This window comes from Camellia sinensis, chromosome 11 (assembly GCF_055761805.1).
Source record: "Camellia sinensis isolate YWXY chromosome 11, ASM5576180v1, whole genome shotgun sequence".
In the NCBI taxonomy this organism is placed as follows: domain Eukaryota; kingdom Viridiplantae; phylum Streptophyta; class Magnoliopsida; order Ericales; family Theaceae; genus Camellia; species Camellia sinensis.
Window position 1 is genome coordinate 128331210 of NC_138971.1, and position 21228 is coordinate 128352437.

Below are 21228 nucleotides of genomic sequence, written 5' to 3' on the forward strand. Positions count from 1 at the left end.
AATTCCATTACATAAGTATTACATGTTAACCTCATAACAAAATGCCCTACGGGCTTACAGCTTTCCAAGTTAACACTTGGTTACAACAAAGAGTTCTAACTCGTTTACACATTAAGCCCTTGGCTTGAAATTACATGTAATACATCAAAAGTAAAACGACAAAACTATGCCCGCCACTAGCCTCCCAGCTATGTCCTTGGAGGTGGCATGCTTCCTGCACCTGAAAATGATATTCCCATATAGGGTGAGCCACAGCCCAGTAGAAATACACTAAACCAACCATGGACAATGACTAAAACATTAGCAATTGATAGTTGGTCAACACTGATACAATCACATAAATAACATATTTATGTCAACGACTTACAAGTCCCAATTACTTTTCATTTTCCCTTTTTCAACAGATAAGCATAAAAACTATATCCACATTCTTAACAGATATGTATAACAACAATATCCACAGATAAGCATACAAGCTATATCCACATTCTCAACAGATATGTATAACAACAATATCCACAGATAAGCATACAAGCTATATCCACATTCTCAACAGATATGTATAACAACAATATCCACACTTCACAAAGATAAGCATATGAGCTCTATCTTCACTTCTCTAGACAAGCATATGAGCTGTGTCTACGGAGTTCATCCCCTATCTCCTCCCAATACCTATCCGGTTTAGAGGTACATCCCCTATCTTCCCCTAAACCGCGGAGTACATCCCCTATCTCCTCCTCTACACATAACGTATACAAACACAATGGTTCTATACACAATCACCCAATACATACAAATAATGTATTCTATCAACCGTCAAGTTCCATGACACATTTCATTGATTAGTTTCAGTTTGCCTAATCAACATGCATTGTCTACAACAATCACGACTATCCTCCACCGATAGCCCAAAGCAGTTATTTCTAAACAGAAAATAAATGCACAATGGATATTAACTCCACATTTCATTTCTTCATTCTTCTCAATTAATCATCCCAATTAATTAAACAATGTAATTAGGTCAATTCCCATAATTAACATTTCAACCCTTAGGTCCCATTTTCATCAATGACTCAACAATCATTCCATTTCTCTATGCCAAACATGCATCTAGGTTTATTATGAATAAAACCCCAACTTTTGTAAAATTACACAAAAGCCCCAAACTTTCACAAAATTACCAAACCAAACCCAACATCTCAAAATACCAAAATTTAAAGACAAAACCCATAGAGAGGAGTAGGATATCCCTACCTTGAAGTTTAAGCCAAAAAGGAGATGAAGACTCCAAGGTCAACTTGCTCCAAATCCAAACTTTTTCAGATTAAATCGAAGCTCTCAACGCCCTCTATCTTTTTAACAAAGGCCCTAGGCTAGATTAACACCCTAGGGAGATCAAACCTTAGAGAGAGTGCAAGTTTAGAGAGAGAGGGTGTCGGATTTAGGGTTTAATCAAAGAAAGGGACTGAAAAAGTGATGTTTTAGACGCTGCTGTCCGCTGATATAAAACACGCTCGCTCGAGCGAAGGATTGGTCGCTCGAGCGACCAGACACAGAAAGCTCTCGCTCGAGCCAAGAAGTTCTCGATCGAGCGAAGAAAAACCCAGACCGCTCGAGCCACGAAAAGCTCGCTCGAGCCAAGAAAGACAGCTCTCAGGTCCAGAACCAGGTGCAACACCTCTCTCGCTCGAGCGACAAACTCCTCGCTCGAGCGAAGGACCAAAAATCTGGGCAGCAATACTAGGCTCCCAAACACAACCAACCTGTAACAAACCTGCCCAACACATCTTATAACTCAATATAGAAAGTAAAGAGGATGCAAACTAGAAAATAAACAACTACCAACATCCACGGACACACGTCCGGATCACTGTGCAACAAGGGTAAACCTGGGATCACTATAGTTATTGCTTCCGCACTTGTGAGCCCCATATATCTATACTCTGATTGTGTGTGAATTTTGAAAGTTGGCCTTTGGTAATCTCGGATTACTGGCCATCACGGCACCAAACTACTAGGGGCGGTTTGGGGTCGTGACACTTACCATTCACGATCATGCATAAATATTTGGATGAATCTATTTTGAGAGATAATTGATTCGCAGGAGTCACAATTTGATTCATAGTTTACAATTCATCTTATTCTTGAAACTATCGGTTTGGATAGATTTCGATAAGGTTTACTTTTTTTCTTGGTGACAATGTCATAATACAACTTCTAAATGTCTTTACTTCGAGAATAACCAATACTTATGCATGTTTCAATATCATTTTGGCAATGAGAGGGTTTAATAGGATCCAATCACATCCTCTCAGAACCAACAGGTTTTTAACATTTTTTTTCTTTCGAAAATGTCAAAATACATCTTCAGAGGTTTTGAGCTAAGCATACACACACTGCAAATTGTTTTAGGTTTTAAAATAAAGGGTACCCACTTACTCTTTATTCATATTCTACTCTATTTAGTGTTTCTACTCTATTTAATGTCAGGAGAATATATTATGTATTTAAATAACTTTATGTTTAGCAGGATTTAAGTCCACATCTCTTGCTATGAAGGCAATGTCTTTCTAATTAGAAGTTGTAATTATGTCTTATAAGAACTATTGTAAAACATGTGTCAAATCAATTTATTTTATTTATTCATGTATATGATTGTTTAACATCGTCTTTGATTCAATCCATGATTTGCAAAATTCGAATTTTGATTTACAATGCAATTCTTGATTTGATAACTATTCCAGCTAAAAAATATGAAATAGTATAGCCTTACCCAACCCAACATTAAGTGTATGAACCTATAAATATTAGTTCAAACCTAAAATGTAGAAAAAAAATTGAGGCAACCCAAATTATCTGACCCAAAACAGAAATAAAAAAACAGAGCTGTCTAGATTAATATGGTAAAACAGACCCAAAAAAAAAATAATGGCAAAATAGGCAACCAAAACAAACCTTCCCAACCAAAACAAAAAAAATGTCTAGATTAATCTCCAAAAAATTGTCCCATTTTGATACAAAAAACTGTCTAGATTAATCCCAAAAAGCTATCTAGATTAATCTCCAAAAATGTTCGATTTGTTGATTAATATGAGAGAAAACAACAAAGAAAAATTCTTTACCTCTGTGGATTTGGAGGAGGGTTCGCAGATCTGACTGTGGTCTTCGGATGATGGAGAGAAATTCTTTACCTCTGTGTCGGAGCCAGAGAGATTGAGATGGGTTTGTTGGGGCGGTTCAAAGGAATGGATAAAGGGAGAAGATGAAGAGAGTAATGTAGAGAGAGGGATTGAGATGGGTTTGGGGCGGTTCAGAGGAATAGAGAAACAGAGAAGATGAAGAGAGTAATGTAGAGAGAGAGAGAGACGTCTGTGTCCAAAATTTGAAAGAGAGTGTTGAAAATTTGATAGGATTGTGTGTGTGAGAGAGAGAGAAACTGTAAGGTGATTAGATATTGTGAGTCATTGGATTGGATTCAATCTAACGGTCTATGTATTGACAGAGGGACAAAAGTCCCATCAAAGTAAAAATCTGAGCTTCCTTATTATATAGATGTATGGGCTGCTGTCATTTCCCGAATAAAAAATCAATAATAAAGAAAAGGGAAAAGTTTTCTGATGGCCCTCAAAAGTGAGAAGGCTATGGCTATATATATATCTATATAATAAGGGAAGAAGGTTTTTGAAAATGTATAAAATGTATGTGAGATACATTTTAATTTAATGGCTGAGATTAATCTCAAGTTTACACCAATGGTCCAGATCAATAGATCTCCCGCCCAAAGACTTCTCCCTAAGCATCGTTGTCGCTTTCCCACCTACCCACCTGCCTTCTCTATCTCTCTCTCCCTCTCTGTTCTTCTTCTTGAATACATCTCTCTCTTCCTCTTATCTCTTCCAGATCTATGGTGTAAGAATCCAGATCAAAGCCTAAACTCCAATTTTTACAAAGCCTAAGCCTAAAATCCTCATCGACCAGCGAATTAACCTCTTCCTCGACCCGATCCAAAGCCTAAAATCCAATTTTTACAAGAATTCCAATTGAGCACAAATTCAAGAGAGAGAGAGAGATTTAGAGAGACAGAGGGAGACCTGTTGGGTGGCATCGGAGGCGAGAAGGAACTCGAGGTTGATGGAGAGAGAGCGCTTCTCGATGGTGAATCGGAGGTTACGGCGGACCTGGGAGTTGTTGTCTGTGTAGAAGCTGAAGAGAGTGTTCAACGACGCAAGCAGATACAGGTCCTCCTCTCTTTGGTTTTCTCTCTCTTTCCCTCTCATTATTTATCAATATTATAATGAATGGAAACACAAAGAATGTGAAAAATCAATGTGAGTTGTTGGGGGAAATGAGATTTACTTATAAATAGCCCACTCTTAACCCTATCTCTCCTCACTCAGATCTTCTTCTCTTTTTCTACTTCTTCACCTCTCTCTCTCTCTCTCTCAAACTTAGAATACCCACCAAAAATCTCTCCTTTTTCCTCCTTCAAGATCCTTCATTTTCATGTAAGTCAATCAAACAATCTCTGTTTCTATTTTTATTTGTGATTCAGTTATTTGTATATGCCATTGCTTTGATTACAATTCTACAAAATTAATAATTGACAACAATTAGATCTCACAGAAACCTAAATGGTATTTGTGCTTAATTAATGTTGTTCCTGTTAAACTTCTTTTTTTTTAATGTGTTAATTTATTGTCATTAATGTCTTTTAATCTAATATGTTTCTCTTTTTTCTGGGTTTTGTGATTGATGTATGCTTTTGCATTTTATTTGCTTTGTTTTTTCAATGTGTTGGGTTAGTTTTATCTGGAATAAGCGAATATATTTGTCAAACTTTTCATGCTGGTTTTGGATTGGTCTTTTAATCTGGAATGAACGAATATATTTGTCAAACTTTTCATATTGTTCAATCGAGATCCGTGTTCAATAAGGGTTAGACTTTTATGATATGATTTTGGAGCCATCTGGTAACATGGCTTATCACATTTTTAGTTGAGTAATGCTAGGAATTTTATAAATTCTATCAAAGCTTTTACATTTGGTAGAAATTTTTAGGGTCTCTGGCATTTTTATTTTTAGTTTGTTAATTCTTAGATCTGACAAACAGGATGTGATAAGTAAAAATGTAAATCTATGTAAAAGATGAACGGCTTAAATCACCCTTAACATATTTTAATAAGGCATGGACCAACATCATGTGGATTCCATGTTGGTCCATCACCCATGTGACACATTTGGTAAAAACCTTAATAAAACATTTGAGATCCCTACCATTACTTTCATGTATAACAACTGTAAGACAATCTTAACACAAAATAAGATAAATCTTAATTTTCTTTAATGTTATATGTCTAACTTATTTGTTTCATAAGAGAACAATGGATATTCTAAAGACCAGTGATTTACTATTTTCTTTGTAAACAAACAAGGAAACAACAAAGTAATGCCAAAAATATTATTATATTCTAGAATTCTATTAGATTGCATCTGGGATACTGGTCATGATTTAAAAATCCATGCATCTTTCTTGGTAGTTAATTATATCTAATCAATTAAAGAAATAAAAAAAAGAAAAGAATATAATTTACTTGGACGTTTTCTCGACAGTTAAGATGATAATTAATTAGTCTTTGATTTGAATGTGTTCTTCATGTTAATTTCTGTGTGTAATTGTGCATTTCATTGCATTATAAATACATGCTCCGCTCTCTATTCTTTTTGTACAAATCCAGAGCTACAATTTGTTAATTAGAGTAAGTTTCTTCCACTCATCTGCGACAATCGATCGTGATTTCTTTATTTCCGCATAAATGTCAAATTATTTGGGTTTTTCTGATTATTTAGCTGAAGAACTTTTCCATCATCATCACCCTTAATTACTCCTTTTTTTTAAAAAAATTATTAAATATAAATTGGAATTCTCACTGTTGTTATTGTGTTTCTGTTCGGTACACAATTTGATATATCATATCTATGCAGAAAAGAGGTTTTATACCTTATTGTTGATATCAAGAAAACCTTGATGGTACAATCTTTTAATATACATGAGAAAAACAAAACCCATTGCTAACTGATATATAGATTTTCTGGGTTTTGCAGCCTTGGATTGCTGATTTCTACGCGTGATTGATAGTACAATTAGCTAGGCTTTTCTAATCAATTGATGGTGAAAAGTTTGAGAATTGTGCATGTATATAATCATAGATTATGTATACGTATAGATGTTAGAATTTCTGTTTCTTTATTTTATTAAACATAACTTCTTGGAAATCACCATTTTTACCTAACATAAGTAGATGATAGATGATACAGATGGAAATCACCATTCTTGGAAATCACCATTTTGAGAATTGTTTAGTAGTAATTTATTTTAGTAACACCATTTTGAGAATTGTTAAGTAGTGTTTTATTAATAACACCATTTTTGCCTACCTTCTTGGAAATTACCATTTTGAGCTTCTCGCGAGGTTGTTTTTCTTTTTGATTATTTGTTTTTATTGATTGATTAATAACATATTTTGTATAAGCTAATTTTTTATTATTATTAATAGTTAGTATAGAGTACGTGTGTGTTCAAATTGTGAGATGGGTTTTTATATTTGGTTAAACATTCTGGAGAGTAATTGAGTAATTGAGTAATTGAGGGAATTACTGACTTCTTTCAGTTAGCAATGGGTTTAGTTCTGAGTTTTTGAATTTTGCTTCGAAGCTCTTGCAGGTTTGATGATCTTCACAATCTTCTCTTTGTTATGTTTCTTTTTCATTTTTTATTTATGTAGCTTTCAATTTATTTGGATTGGCGTTTCTAAACCTCAAACTAATATGTATTTGTTTTTCTTCGGCCTCCTATAATTTGTTTAGCAATGGGTTTGCTTTTCCTTAAATGGGTTTTCTTAGCAATGGGTTAGATTCTCAAATATATATCAGTTAGCAATGGGTTTTGTTTTTCTTTGGATCACCTATAATTTATTTGGATTGGTGTTTCTAAACCTTAAACCTTAAACTAATTGTGAGATCGGTTTTTCTTTTTCTTCTGCGCTGAAGGAAAAGCAGCAGCAGCAGATGCCCAGCTCTTCGGCCTCCTCTCCAATCTCCTCCAGCAGGTATGATTCCTGACATATATAATATCCTTATCTATGTATTTGTACCGTTTTTGTTTGGTAGATATGAAATTATAGAAGTGGCAAAACATGTGTAATGATTAAGTTCTAATTACTTCTGAATCTTTGATGAGATCTGTCATCTTGGTTTTTGAATTTGATAGATTAGGTGATCTGGGTTTTCTCTTTTATTTATCATTGAGTTGGGTTTCAATTATTAGAGTTAGATTCTCATTCTCAGTGTTCCTTTTGCTGCCATTTTATTGTTACAATCCAGAGGCTTCAATGTTATTTTACATTGTTTATGGGTCATTTACATTGGGCTCCATACTATTATTATTAGAATTCTATTCTCCCAAACCCACAATTTTATTAATTAAACTCAACTCATCTCAATCTAATACATTTTATCCAAGCACCAAGAACTACATTAGTTTTTGAACTGGTTGTGGTGGCCATTGAGTGTAGAATACCATTTATTGTACACTGGTTAGTTTTTTATTTTGTTGTACACTGGTTAGTTTTTTCATTTTTTTGTAGAACACCATTGACTGTTTTTTTTATTACCACTGGTTAGTTTTTTATTTTGTTGTACACGGGTGATCCTCCTGTTGTTATCATAGCAGCCACAAACCTGGGGTGATCCTCCTGTTAAAATTAGAATTGGGTTATTCGGTGTTCGATTAAAATTAGAATTTTCTTTGATTAGAATTAGAATTCTAAAATTAAAATTAGAATTATTTGATTCAATTTCAGTTTTTCTGTTATTGGGTTTTGTGAATTTTCTTTTTGTTTCAGTGGCTTCAAGGTTCGGATAATTGATATGTTTTTGTCGGATGCTGCTCTCCAGTTCTCCAGTCCTCGATTTTTGTGTAACGCCCTCAAAATAATAACATCAAACCCATCAGATAGGACAAGCATTTACTTATAAACTAACCACATTCCTTTATTTCATTGAGTTTCATTACATAAGTATTACATGTTAACATCAAAACAAAATGCCCTACGGGCTTACAGCTTTCCAAGTTAACACTTGGTTTCAACAAAAGAGTACTAACTCGTTTACACATTAAGCCCTTGGCTTGAAGTTACATGTAATACATCAAAAGTAAAACAACTACACTATGTCCGCCTCTAGCCTTCCAAGCTATGTCCTTGGAGGTGGCATGCTTCCTGTACCTGAAAATGATATTCCCATATAGGGTGAGCCACAGCCCAGTAGAAATACACTAAACCAACCATAGACAATGACTAAAACATTAGCAATTGATAGTTGGTCAACACTGATACAATCACATAAATTACATATTTATGTCAACGACTTACAAGTCCCAATTACTTTTCATTTTCCCTTTATCAACAGATAGGCATGCTAGCTCTATCATCATATCCACAGATAAGCATACAAGCTGTATCCACACTCTACAACAGATATGTATATCAACAATATCCACAGATAAGCATATAAGCTGTATCCACACTTCACAAAGATAAGCATATGAGCTCTATCTTCACTTCTCTAGACAAGCATATGAGCTCTGTCTACGGAGTTCATCCCCTATCTCCTCCCAATACCTATCCGGTTTAGAGGTACATCCCCTATCTTCCCCTAAACCGCGGAGTACATCCCCTATCTCCTCCTCTACACATAACGTATATAAACACATTGGTTCTATATACAATCACACAATACACACAATTAATGTATTCTATCAACCGTCAAGTTCCATGACACATTCCATTGATTAGTTTCCGTTTACCTAATCATCATGCATTGTCTACAACAATCTCGACTATCCTCCACCGATAGCCCAAAGCAGTTATTTCTAAAACAGAAAATAAATGCACAAATGGATATTCAATCAACATTTCATTTCCTCATTTCTCACCAATTAATTATCCCAATTAATTAAACAATGTAATTAGGCCATTTTCCATAATTACCATTTCAACCCTTAGGTTCCATTTTCATCAATGATTCAACAATCATTCCATTTTTCTATGCCAAACATGCATCTAGGTTTATTATGAATAAAACCCCAACTTTTGTAAAAATTACACAAAAGCCCCAAACTTTCACAAAGTTACTAAACCAAGCCCAATATCTCAAAATACCAAAATTTAAAGACAAAACCCATAGAGAGGAGTAGGTTATCCCTACCTCAAATTCGGAGCTCCAAGGGAGAAGAAGACAAAACTCAACGTGCTCCAAAACCCGAGATTTTCAGATTAAAATGAAGCCCTCGACGATCAACAACTTTTTTGTAATGGCCAAAGGTGAGTAAATCACTCCTACTAGATCAAAACCTAGAGAGAAGGTAGAGTCTAGAGTGAGAGGCTCAACAATGGTGATTTTGGAAAAGTAAGAGAGAGAAGAGAAAGTGAAAAAGTGATTTGGAAAGTCACAACTTCGGGATTTAAACCCAGTCTTCCGCTCGAGCGTAAAACACCCCGCTCGAGCGGCCACTCACAGAATTCCGCTCGAGCGGCCAACCTCCCGCTCGAGCGCAGAATGCACTCGCCCAGCACTTTTGCAGAACCAGGCCTCCGCTCGAGCTCCCAACCCTACGCTCGAGCTCACAACACTGCACAACAAGATACTGGATGGATGTAATCTACGCTCGAGCGCCAACACCTCCGCTCGAGCGTACAGGCCAAAAATCTGGGCAACTAGTTTTGGTTTCTAAACTCAACCAACCTGAAACAAAACCGCTCAACACATCCTATAACTCAAATACAAAGTAAGAAAGGATGTAAACAAGATAATAAACAACTACCAACATCCACGGACACATGTCCGGATCACTATACAACAAGGGTAAATCCGGGATCGCTATAACCTCCCCCCCTTAAAGAATTTCGTCCCCGAAATTAAACACAAGTTTTCAAAAACAAGTTTTCCTCCATTTTAAACAATGTTACATTTTAACATTCAACAATTCGACCCATTACCGGTCATCCCATCCCTTTAACAAGAGACATATCACAATATGTAAACAACATATGTATTATTAACATGCACCAACATTATGCACTAACTTTCCAATGTCAACAATATATTCAACATATATAGTGTTACATTCAACTTCCATATGAGGCAAGTTCCAAAACATACTTCCAATAATCAAAACATTTTCAATGTTTCACAACTTAAGACATATATAAAAGCTCTTAAGTTCAACAAAAATGTAAAATTTAAATATAAGATTACATATCAACAAACAAGTCCGGATATTTCTCTCGGACTTCCAACTCACGTTCCCAAGTGGCTTCCTCCACTCCGTGATGTTTCCACAAGACTTTCACCAAAGGAATGGTCTTGCCACGCAGGACCTGATCCCGCCTATCCAAGACCCGTACCGGTCTCTCCTCATACGAGGCATCCTCATCTACCTCTAAATCAGTCCAATCCAACACATGTGATGGATCTGGCTCATACTTCCGAATCATACTCACATGAAACACATCATGCACTCCGGACAACTGCGGCGGTAAGGCTAACCGATAAGCAACCTCACCTATCCTCTCAAGGATCTCAAAAGGACCTATAAACCGAGGGGATAACTTCCCACTCTTCCCAAACCTCATCAGGCCTCGCCTAGGTGATATCTTCAGAAAGACATGATCACCTACCTCAAACGCCAAAGGCCTCCTCCTACGGTCGGCATAACTCTTTTGTCGACTCTGGGCTGTAACAAGCCTCCTACGGATAAGCTCAACTTTCTCCGTCGTCTCCCTAACCAACTCCGGACCTAACAAAGGTGCATCACCCACCTCGGCCCAACAAACTGGAGACCTACACGGTCGGCCATACAAGGCCTCAAACGGTGCCATACCGATGCTAGACTGAAAACTGTTGTTGTAGGCAAACTCTACCAATGGCAAGTGCCTCTCCCACGTCCCACTGAAGTCCAGGACACAACCCCGAAGCATATCCTCGAGGATCTGAATAGTACGCTCGGACTGCCCGTCAGTCTGAGGATGATAAGCCGTACTAAAGGTCAACTTAGTGCCCAAGGCACTCTGCAAACTCTGCCACAATCTAGCAGTAAAACGAGGATCTCTATCTGAGACGATCGTCACTGGGACCCCGTGCAATCTCACTACGTCCCGAATATACAAATCGGCAAGATGATCTACCGAATCTCTCACGCGCATAGGAATACAGTGCGCCGACTTAGTCAACCGGTCTACAACCACCCAAATAGCATCACTACCCCGCTGAGTCTTCGGAAGACCTACAACGAAGTCCATAGTGACATGCTCCCACTTCCACTCGGCAATAGGCAAGGGTTGCAACAAACCCGCTGGCCTCTGATGCTCGGCCTTCACTTGCTGGCAAGTAAGGCACTTCGATACGAAAACAGCCACATCTCTTTTCATACCCCGCCACCAAAACTGGCGACCCAAATCCTGATACATCTTAGTACCTCCCGGATGCACCGCAAGGCGCGAATGGTGAAACTCTCGGAGTACTTCCTCTCGGCAAGACTCCGGTACAAACAAACGGTCTCGGTATTTCACACTCAGGTCGGGATACACCGTCAAACCCTTCTCAACTTTCCCACTGGAGATCTTCTCTCGGAGGGATTCTACCTCAAGGTCACCTCTCTGTGCCTCTAACACTCTAATCACAAGTGTAGGCTGCACCACGACAGAAAACAAGGCCGCAACCTCAACAGATTCGCCCAGTAGCAAATCAAACTCGCCAAGTGCTCCCAACATCTCCCATTCCCGGATGGCTATACTAGCAACATCACTAATGGATTTCCTACTAAGGGCATCGGCCACAACATTGGCCGTTCCCGGATGATAATGTAACTCAAAATCATAATCCTCGATGAACTCCATCCATCTCCTCTGCCTCAGATTCAAGTCTCACTGTGTAAAGAGATACTTCAAACTCTTGTGATCCGAGAATACCTCGAACCTCTCACCATAAAGGTAGTGCCTCCAGATTTTCAAGGCAAAGATCACAGCTGCTAACTCTAGGTCGTGTGTGGGGTAATTCTTCTCGTGTATTTTCAACTGACGTGAGCCATAAGCTACCACTTTCCCCTCTTGCATCAACACACAACCCAAACCCTCTCGTGAGGCATCACAATAAACCGCATAACCCAACCCTCTCTCCGGAATAATCAATACCGGAGCGGTGGTCAATCTAACTTTCAACTCTTGGAACGACTTTTCACAAGCCTTACTCCACACAAACTTGACTCCCTTCCGAGTCAGTCTAGTCAACGGTGACGCTAACCTGGAGAAATCTTTCACAAACCGACGGTAATACCCAGCTAATCCCAGGAAACTGTGGATCTCAAACACACTCTTAGGTTGTGCCCAATCTTGCACTGCCTCAACCTTGGATGTATCAACAGACACCCCTTCCCCGGATACCACGTGGCCTAAGAATTTGACTTCCCCCAGCCAGAACTCACACTTCCCAAACTTGGCATACAGCCTATGGGCTCTAAGTAACTCAAGCACCACTCTCAAGTGTGCCTCGTGCTCCTCCTCAGAAGACGAATAGATAAGGATATCGTCCACGAAAACAACCACAAATCGGTCTAAGAACTCCCGGAAAATCCGGTTCATCAAGTCCATAAAGACTGCCGGTGCATTGGTAAGTCCGAATGGCATCACCAGAAACTCGTAATGGCCATACCGCGTACGGAATGCCGTCTTAGGAATATCTTCCTCCCTGACCCTCAACTGATGGTAACCCGATCTCAAGTCTATCTTAGAGAAACAACGGGAACCCTTCAACTGGTCAAACAAATCATCTATACGGGGCATAGGGTACTTATTTTTAACCGTAGCCCGATTCAACTTCCGGTAGTCTATACACAATCTCAAGGCACCATCTTTCTTTTTAACAAAGAGTGCCGGTGCTCCCCACGGTGAAACACTAGGGCGAACAAAGCCCTTATCTAGCAATTCCTGGAGCTGAACTTTCAACTCAACCAACTCTGCTGGAGCAAAACGGTAAGGTGCCATAGAAATCGGCGCCGTACCAGGCACTAAATCAATAGAAAACTCTATCTCTCGGTGAGGTGGCAAACTAACAAGATCTTCGGGAAAGACATCCGAATACTCACAAACCACCCTCGGTAACACAACCTGGGTCTCACCACTCTCACCACTCTCAAAACTGGCAAGTAGACTACTAAGCTCACTTCGCCCTCGCGAATCATACCCCGGTGGCAAAACACTACCAACCCGGTCTCCCAAGAAATGGAACCACTCCCCGCTCAAGGTACACAATGTAACCCTCTGGCGGTAGCAATCAATAACAGCCCGGTATGACGATAACCAGTCCATACCCAAAATAACATCAAAACCCTTCATGGGCATGACAACAAACGGAAAAGGAAGCCTATAGTCGGCGACCTCTATATCACATCCTCTAACACCCTGTTTCAGAATCAACTCACCACCCAAAGGCGATACCACACAAATAGGAGATGCTAACTGTGCTAACTCCAATTCCAAAACAGATGCAAATGCAGCAGATACAAAAGAATGAGATGCACCCGTGTCTATCAACACATTAGCAACTGAGTTGCAAAACAGAAAAGTACCTCTCACTACTGATGGAGCCGGTACTAAATCCTGCGCGGTAACAGCATACACGCCCCCCGTAGGCCCCTGGTCTACCTGCTCACCTCTCGGAGCAAAAGACTGCTGCACAGACTGGGATGACGAAGCTCCCGGATTGGCCCTCGAGGCCTGCACCGACTGAGCTGGCTGAAAACCCTGCGTCTGTCTAGAACCATACGCTCCCGAAGTGGCACTCAACTGTGGGCAAAACCCCTTCATATGCCCAGGTTGTCCACACTGATAACAAGTCAAGAGCTGCCCCCTGCCCAAACTCTGACTCTGCGGTCTAGCTGAAGAAGAAGCAGCTTTCTGACCCCCACCCTTCTGCGGGCACACAGACACCTTGTGACCCAGCTGGCCACACTTGTAACAGGTGAAATCTCCCTGACCACCTCTCCCGGAGCCTGCACTCGGCACTGGGAAGGTCGATCTAGCAACACCACCCTGCGACTGCTGAGGGTTAGAACCCCTCTGCCTCCTGCCATCACCCTGACTATCCTGGCTCCTCTTGGAGCCTCTCTGGCCCTCATCCTCCTCCTGCATCATAAGCTCCATATGAGCTGCAGCGTCCTCTAGGTGTCTATACTCTCGAATATAAGACCCACCAATTCTCAACTTGAGGCCCCGCCTCAACTTCCGCTCAAACTCATAGCAACGGCGTTCCTCAGACGCCACCAGTTCAGGTGCAAACCTAGACAGACTGGTAAAAGTAGCCTCAAACTCGGCCACTGACAAGCCCTGCTGATTAAGCCGGCTAAACTGATCCCTCAGCTTTTCCCTAGCTGCTGCTGATAAAAACCTCTCCTGAAAAGCATTCACAAACGCCTCCCAAGTACCACCAACACGAGCTTTCTCGTACTTCCACCATTGACCCGCATCTCCCTTCAGTTGGAAGGATGCCAAGGTCACTTTCAGTGCTCCGTCCTCGATGCCAAGCATCTCAAACGTCTTCGTTGTCTGTTCGAGCCATTCATCTGCCTTAAGCGGCTCTTTAGGATCCCCGATAAACTCGTCCGGATTACACCGGAAGAACTCCCTCTTCAAGAAGGAAGGCCCTGTCTCAGCTGCCTGATTCCCAGCTCTAAGAATACCCAAAGCTCCTGCTATCTCTCTGGCCAAGGCACCCATAGCCTGCTGACCTACTGGCTCGGCCACATTGGCCTGCCCAACTCCCTCCTGCACTGCCGGAATCTCACCCTGTAACGGTACTTCCTGCCTCGCAGGTCTACCACGCCTAGCACCTCTTCCTCGTCCTGACATCCTAATAAAGGCAACACAGAACGTTAGCACATTCATAAATGTGCCGAAACTAAACACTCACGTCCTAGTGCATGGACAGCTGTAATTCACTCCACATAAGCACATTAACACATAAGCATTTACGAACTTCATTTCCGGATAATGATAGTCCCGAGGCGTTACTAGAGTTCCGGTTAGAAACAGCGTTGATCAAGTGCTTTTCCAACAAGACTCCCAGAAACTCAAGGATCCAATCAACATCCAAGAAATTAAATCCCATACCCACATAGTCACATAAGCATGTTATCAAATAACCACATAGCAGATGGTACTACATCTACGTCTCTATCAAGCGAGACAAACCCATTGTGATCCTAATCACTTCCCACGTACCCAAAGTATTCGAACCCGGTACGCTCTGATACCAAGTTGTAACGCCCTCAAAATAATAATATCAAACCCATCAGATAGGACAAGCATTTACTTATAAACTAACCACATTCCTTTATTTCATTGAGTTTCATTACATAAGTATTACATGTTAACATCAAAACAAAATGCCCTACGGGCTTACAGCTTTCCAAGTTAACACTTGGTTTCAACAAAAGAGTACTAACTCGTTTACACATTAAGCCCTTGGCTTGAAGTTACATGTAATACATCAAAAGTAAAACAACTACACTATGTCCGCCTCTAGCCTTCCAAGCTATGTCCTTGGAGGTGGCATGCTTCCTGTACCTGAAAATGATATTCCCATATAGGGTGAGCCACAGCCCAGTAGAAATACACTAAACCAACCATAGACAATGACTAAAACATTAGCAATTGATAGTTGGTCAACACTGATACAATCACATAAATTACATATTTATGTCAACGACTTACAAGTCCCAATTACTTTTCATTTTCCCTTTATCAACAGATAGGCATGCTAGCTCTATCATCATATCCACAGATAAGCATACAAGCTGTATCCACACTCTACAACAGATATGTATATCAACAATATCCACAGATAAGCATATAAGCTGTATCCACACTTCACAAAGATAAGCATATGAGCTCTATCTTCACTTCTCTAGACAAGCATATGAGCTCTGTCTACGGAGTTCATCCCCTATCTCCTCCCAATACCTATCCGGTTTAGAGGTACATCCCCTATCTTCCCCTAAACCGCGGAGTACATCCCCTATCTCCTCCTCTACACATAACGTATATAAACACATTGGTTCTATATACAATTACACAATACACACAATTAATGTATTCTATCAACCGTCAAGTTCCATGACACATTCCATTGATTAGTTTCCGTTTACCTAATCATCATGCATTGTCTACAACAATCTCGACTATCCTCCACCGATAGCCCAAAGCAGTTATTTCTAAAACAGAAAATAAATGCACAAATGGATATTCAATCAACATTTCATTTCCTCATTTCTCACCAATTAATTATCCCAATTAATTAAACAATGTAATTAGGCCATTTTCCATAATTACCATTTCAACCCTTAGGTTCCATTTTCATCAATGATTCAACAATCATTCCATTTTTCTATGCCAAACATGCATCTAGGTTTATTATGAATAAAACCCCAACTTTTGTAAAAATTACACAAAAGCCCCAAACTTTCACAAAGTTACTAAACCAAGCCCAACATCTCAAAATACCAAAATTTAAAGACAAAACCCATAGAGAGGAGTAGGTTATCCCTACCTCAAATTCGGAGCTCCAAGGGAGAAGAAGACAAAACTCAACGTGCTCCAAAACCCGAGATTTTCAGATTAAAATGAAGCCCTCGACGATCAACAACTTTTTTGTAATGGCCAAAGGTGAGTAAATCACTCCTACTAGATCAAAACCTAGAGAGAAGGTAGAGTCTAGAGTGAGAGGCTCAACAATGGTGATTTTGGAAAAGTAAGAGAGAGAAGAGAAAGTGAAAAAGTGATTTGGAAAGTCACAACTTCGGGATTTAAACCCAGTCTTCCGCTCGAGCGTAAAACACCCCGCTCGAGCGGCCACTCACAGAATTCCGCTCGAGCGCAGAATGCACTCGCCCAGCACTTTTGCAGAACCAGGCCTCCGCTCGAGCTCCCAACCCTACGCTCGAGCTCACAACACTGCACAACAAGATACTGGATGGATGTAATCTACGCTCGAGCGCCAACACCTCCGCTCGAGCGTACAGGCCAAAAATCTGGGCAACTAGTTTTGGTTTCTAAACTCAACCAACCTGAAACAAAACCGCTCAACACATCCTATAACTCAAATACAAATTAAGAAAGGATGTAAACAAGATAATAAACAACTACCAACATCCACGGACACATGTCCGGATCACTATACAACAAGGGTAAATCCGGGATCGCTATATTTTGCATCTCAAACTTTGCTCGCAAGGTAACTGTTAGAAATTGGGCGCCCATGTGGCATGACCCTCAGAACCTTTTGAACCTGAACCTTTTGAACCTTATCCAAATGGGTTTTGAATTTGAATTCAAACCTATTTGGATAGCCACTCAGGGTATATATCTATCATATCATGATATGGATAGATTATATAGATATCAGATATTATCTCATATAACAAATATGGATAAATGAGATAAATAGATTATACATCTGATATATGGGATATGGGTGATTAAGTGGAAAAATAACGTATGTTTGAGTTTTTCCCATATACTGACTCTCTCCCAAAAACAACGATCAAAGCCATTTGCACTGTAATAACGTATGTTTGAGTTTTTCCCATATACTGACTCTCTCCCAAAAACAACGATCAAAGCCATTTGCACTGTGATTTGTGTGGGTGATATTCACCATTGTAATATCACCCCATTGCTGGGTTGATTGACCAGATTCAGGAAGCACGTGATTTACCCACGAGATCCTTCAATTCAGACTCTGTTTGAAAGGTATGACCATAATTTTTTTATTCCGCTACTTTATACTTTGTTTACATTGGTATCAGAGCGATGATGGATATTTTCGTGTTTCCTTTAATCATGTGTATATGTTTATATGTATATGTATACATTATATACATGAATGTTTGTAAAGAAGGAAAAAAATCTACTTTTATTAGATTAAGAGCATAAATATTTTTTTTATGTTCATTAATGTCTTTTTTAAATACCATAAATGGTTTTATTTTGAAAAAAGGAGCCTGGCAGTACAAAAATCGGACCAGAAAACACCCTGGAAGGCGGCGCGTGGTCTGCACGCGCCACCTGACGCCGTGAGCTACTCCCACGCGCTGCCACGCGCCAGCTGCCTAGCCGACGCGCTTGCACGCGCCCTCACGCGCGCGTCAGCGGCGCTGTCCACGCGCGCGCCCTCCGCGCCACGCACGCGCGCCATGCCATGAGCCGCGAGCCGAGCCGCGCACCGAGCCGCGCTCTGAGCCGCGGGCTAAGCCGCGCTCCGAGCCGCGCCGAGCCGCTCATTGAGCTGGGCTCGCTGAGCCGCGCCGTTTTCCTCCGCCGGCTCGGCTGGCTTGGCTACTGATTTGTTAGGCACTGTTTGTTTTGTTTTTTAATTCTGAATCGTGTTAAATTGCCATAATTAATTCGTTATAGCTTTGTTTTAAGCATGGTTGGTACCGTTAGACTCAAAATTAAATTTTTCATCTTCTGTAAAATTTTGAAAATTTTATAAAAATAAAAAATATTTTTCCTGAAATAATAATTCATTATTTCTGGTTTAAAATGCATCTGGTGTTGCATAGTTTCTGGGGCTGAATTTTTTATTGTAGACTACTGTTATGGTTTACTGTTTACTGGTATAATTGTAGCATTTTACCAGATTCTGGAATATTTATTTCTAATTTTATGTGTATTTATCAGTTATTTAAAATTCCAAAAAAATTTAGAAAAATTCCAAAAAATTTCAGGATGATGTACTTTCTGTTATGGCATAATTTGAATATTTAATACAGCATATTATTTTTTTTAGATTTTCTAATATGTTGTAATTAGAAAAGCATGATTAGTTATTTATTTATTTATTCGAATTTCATTATTAAATGAATATAGCATGAGTTATTTGTAAATTTACATTAAGATGCTATTGTATGGAATTTATCATGCTTTGACATGCCATAGTCAGTGGGAGGTTGTTCGGTTGAGAGAAATCTTTGTAGATTTACTCCCAAAAATCAATATTTTGCGCATAAATTAAATTAAATTTTGGATAATTGTCACATGTGGCGCAAGAGATGATTACGAGCATAGCGGATTTTCGATCTTGCGATTTGTGGAATATTGTCACTATTTAGTTTAGATTTTTGTGGCAAAATTATATTATGCTAATTAAATTAATCCCAATGCGAATTTCTCTCTAAATTGACTTAGCTTATGGAAGTCAATTGGTTGACCTAGACTTAGTAAAGATGTTCAAATGTGAACAATGTAATCCCATTTTTAGATGAGCAAAAGTCTTAGAGACTTTAGGTCAAGTCTTAATTGAGCCAAAGTAAGGAAACATGACTCAAAGTCGCCATGGTTTTGTTGCCTTGTTTGGCATAATAAAAACTAATGTGTGCGCTATGGTTAGCGGCACGCTACGTAGTTTTGGTTGGCGAGTTTTGGAGTTATGAAATTAGTAAGCCCTCAATAGATCTGTATATGATCTTGACTATTGAGCTGCGTGGATTGACTTTGTAATTTGACTTGTAAATAATGTTACATCATTGGATAAAGTAACATTCAAGAGTCACGTCATCCAAGAAATGCGAGCTTAAATAAATTAGTCATCAAGTGTAAGACAAGTAGCCAGTATGAGCAATATTTTGCTCTTTACCCAATTATTGGGAATGGATGGAGAAAAATTTCATGCACTATAATAATGTGCGTTGAAATATCACGTGAAGTTAAAAGATTAGCGCTTAGAAGCTGCAAAATCTATTAACACTAAGTGAAAAGATTAGCGCTTAGTGGCTGCAAAATCTATTAGCATTGCCGACTTGTCTGAGTCTGGACACTTACTGTTTCCACACTTGAGTGTGAGACATGAGGAGGGGCTTCTTTGTATGATTCCTTAGCTAGGCTAACGTTTTGAATAACGTTTACCACTAAGCGCAAACGTTGCAGCATAGTAATGAAAAGGTCAAGGCTGACAAGGTTGTTATGACTCTAAGAATTTGACGCATCGCTTGTTGAATTAGACTCTTTGGCCTAATTCACGCTTAAGTTACTTCAGGAGCTGTCATAGTTGATAGCTTATTCTCTCCTTCTTGTGGATAGTAGAATTAATTGCAAGTAACTATGAAGCGAGAAACAGAGATGGCAAGAGGAGTATTGTCATCTTTCAACTAGATGCAGTAAAGTGTATAGAGAATAAAATTGACTTGAAGGTGCAGGGGATTAGCACTTACCAGTTAAATTTGCGACTTAGGCGCACTTGATATCTCCATGACATCTTTTTTTTATGATCTAGTGAATATGACTTAGTTGTGAGTCATTACCTAGTTGGGCCTAAACCTTTAAAACTTGTCTTCGAGAACTCACACATTAAGATGATTGGAATTTGTTTATGACATTGGTCATGAACCAGTGGCTTATTATACTTAATCACATTAATGAGATAATGACACGATGGTTTGAGTAGGCCTTCTCGGGTCCACTCACTTATGACATCCTGCTCTCATATGAATGTGTAACTTTGTTCGCAATGGGTGCGCACAAGTAAGTAGGAAAGCCGTAGAAGGTCATTTGTATTGGCGCATTTAGTCCACTATGATATTTGTGACTAGATATGTGTGAGGGTATGATAGCTAAGCCTCAATCTCGACACATTTATAGATTACGATACGCATCTGAGTCAAGAATATTTGATCTCCCATAAGTCAAAAGTTTTGAGAAGATTTTTGACATTGCACATATGAGGTCGAGATCAATTAGATAAGAGCTTTTGTGCTTTTAGTTTTGACCAAGGTGGCGAGTATCTATTTGAGTTATTTTTTAGAAAACTCTGTGAAGAGAAATGGATGCTTAGAAAATTGATTATTCCTAGTACTCAACAACACAATGGTGTAGTAGAGATAAGGAATTAAATATTGTTAATGTTAGGTGGATAATGGCGCAAGATGTTTCCCAATTGGAAATTGCACTAGTTTGTTGCCTATATCCCTAACTAAGAGCCCTCCATATTAAATTTTACACTCCAATTTTGAGTAATAGGTTAGCGGAGAGCCATCTATGGGCGATTTGTAACCATTAAGCAGCTTATCTTTATTTTACTTCTCATAAGATTGCGAAGTTAAGACCTAGGGTTCTATTG

General features: G+C 39.4%; 1 long non-coding RNA gene across 1 annotated transcript; it reads left to right on the plus strand.

Annotated features, from left to right (window-relative positions):
- Positions 1-4130: 4130 nt before the first annotated feature.
- On the plus strand, positions 4131-7977 carry LOC145802131 (uncharacterized). Its single transcript, XR_014344515.1, has 3 exons — positions 4131-4241; positions 7051-7109; positions 7957-7977. It is a non-coding gene; the product is annotated as an uncharacterized LOC145802131 (long non-coding RNA).
- Positions 7978-21228: the final 13251 nt, after the last annotated feature.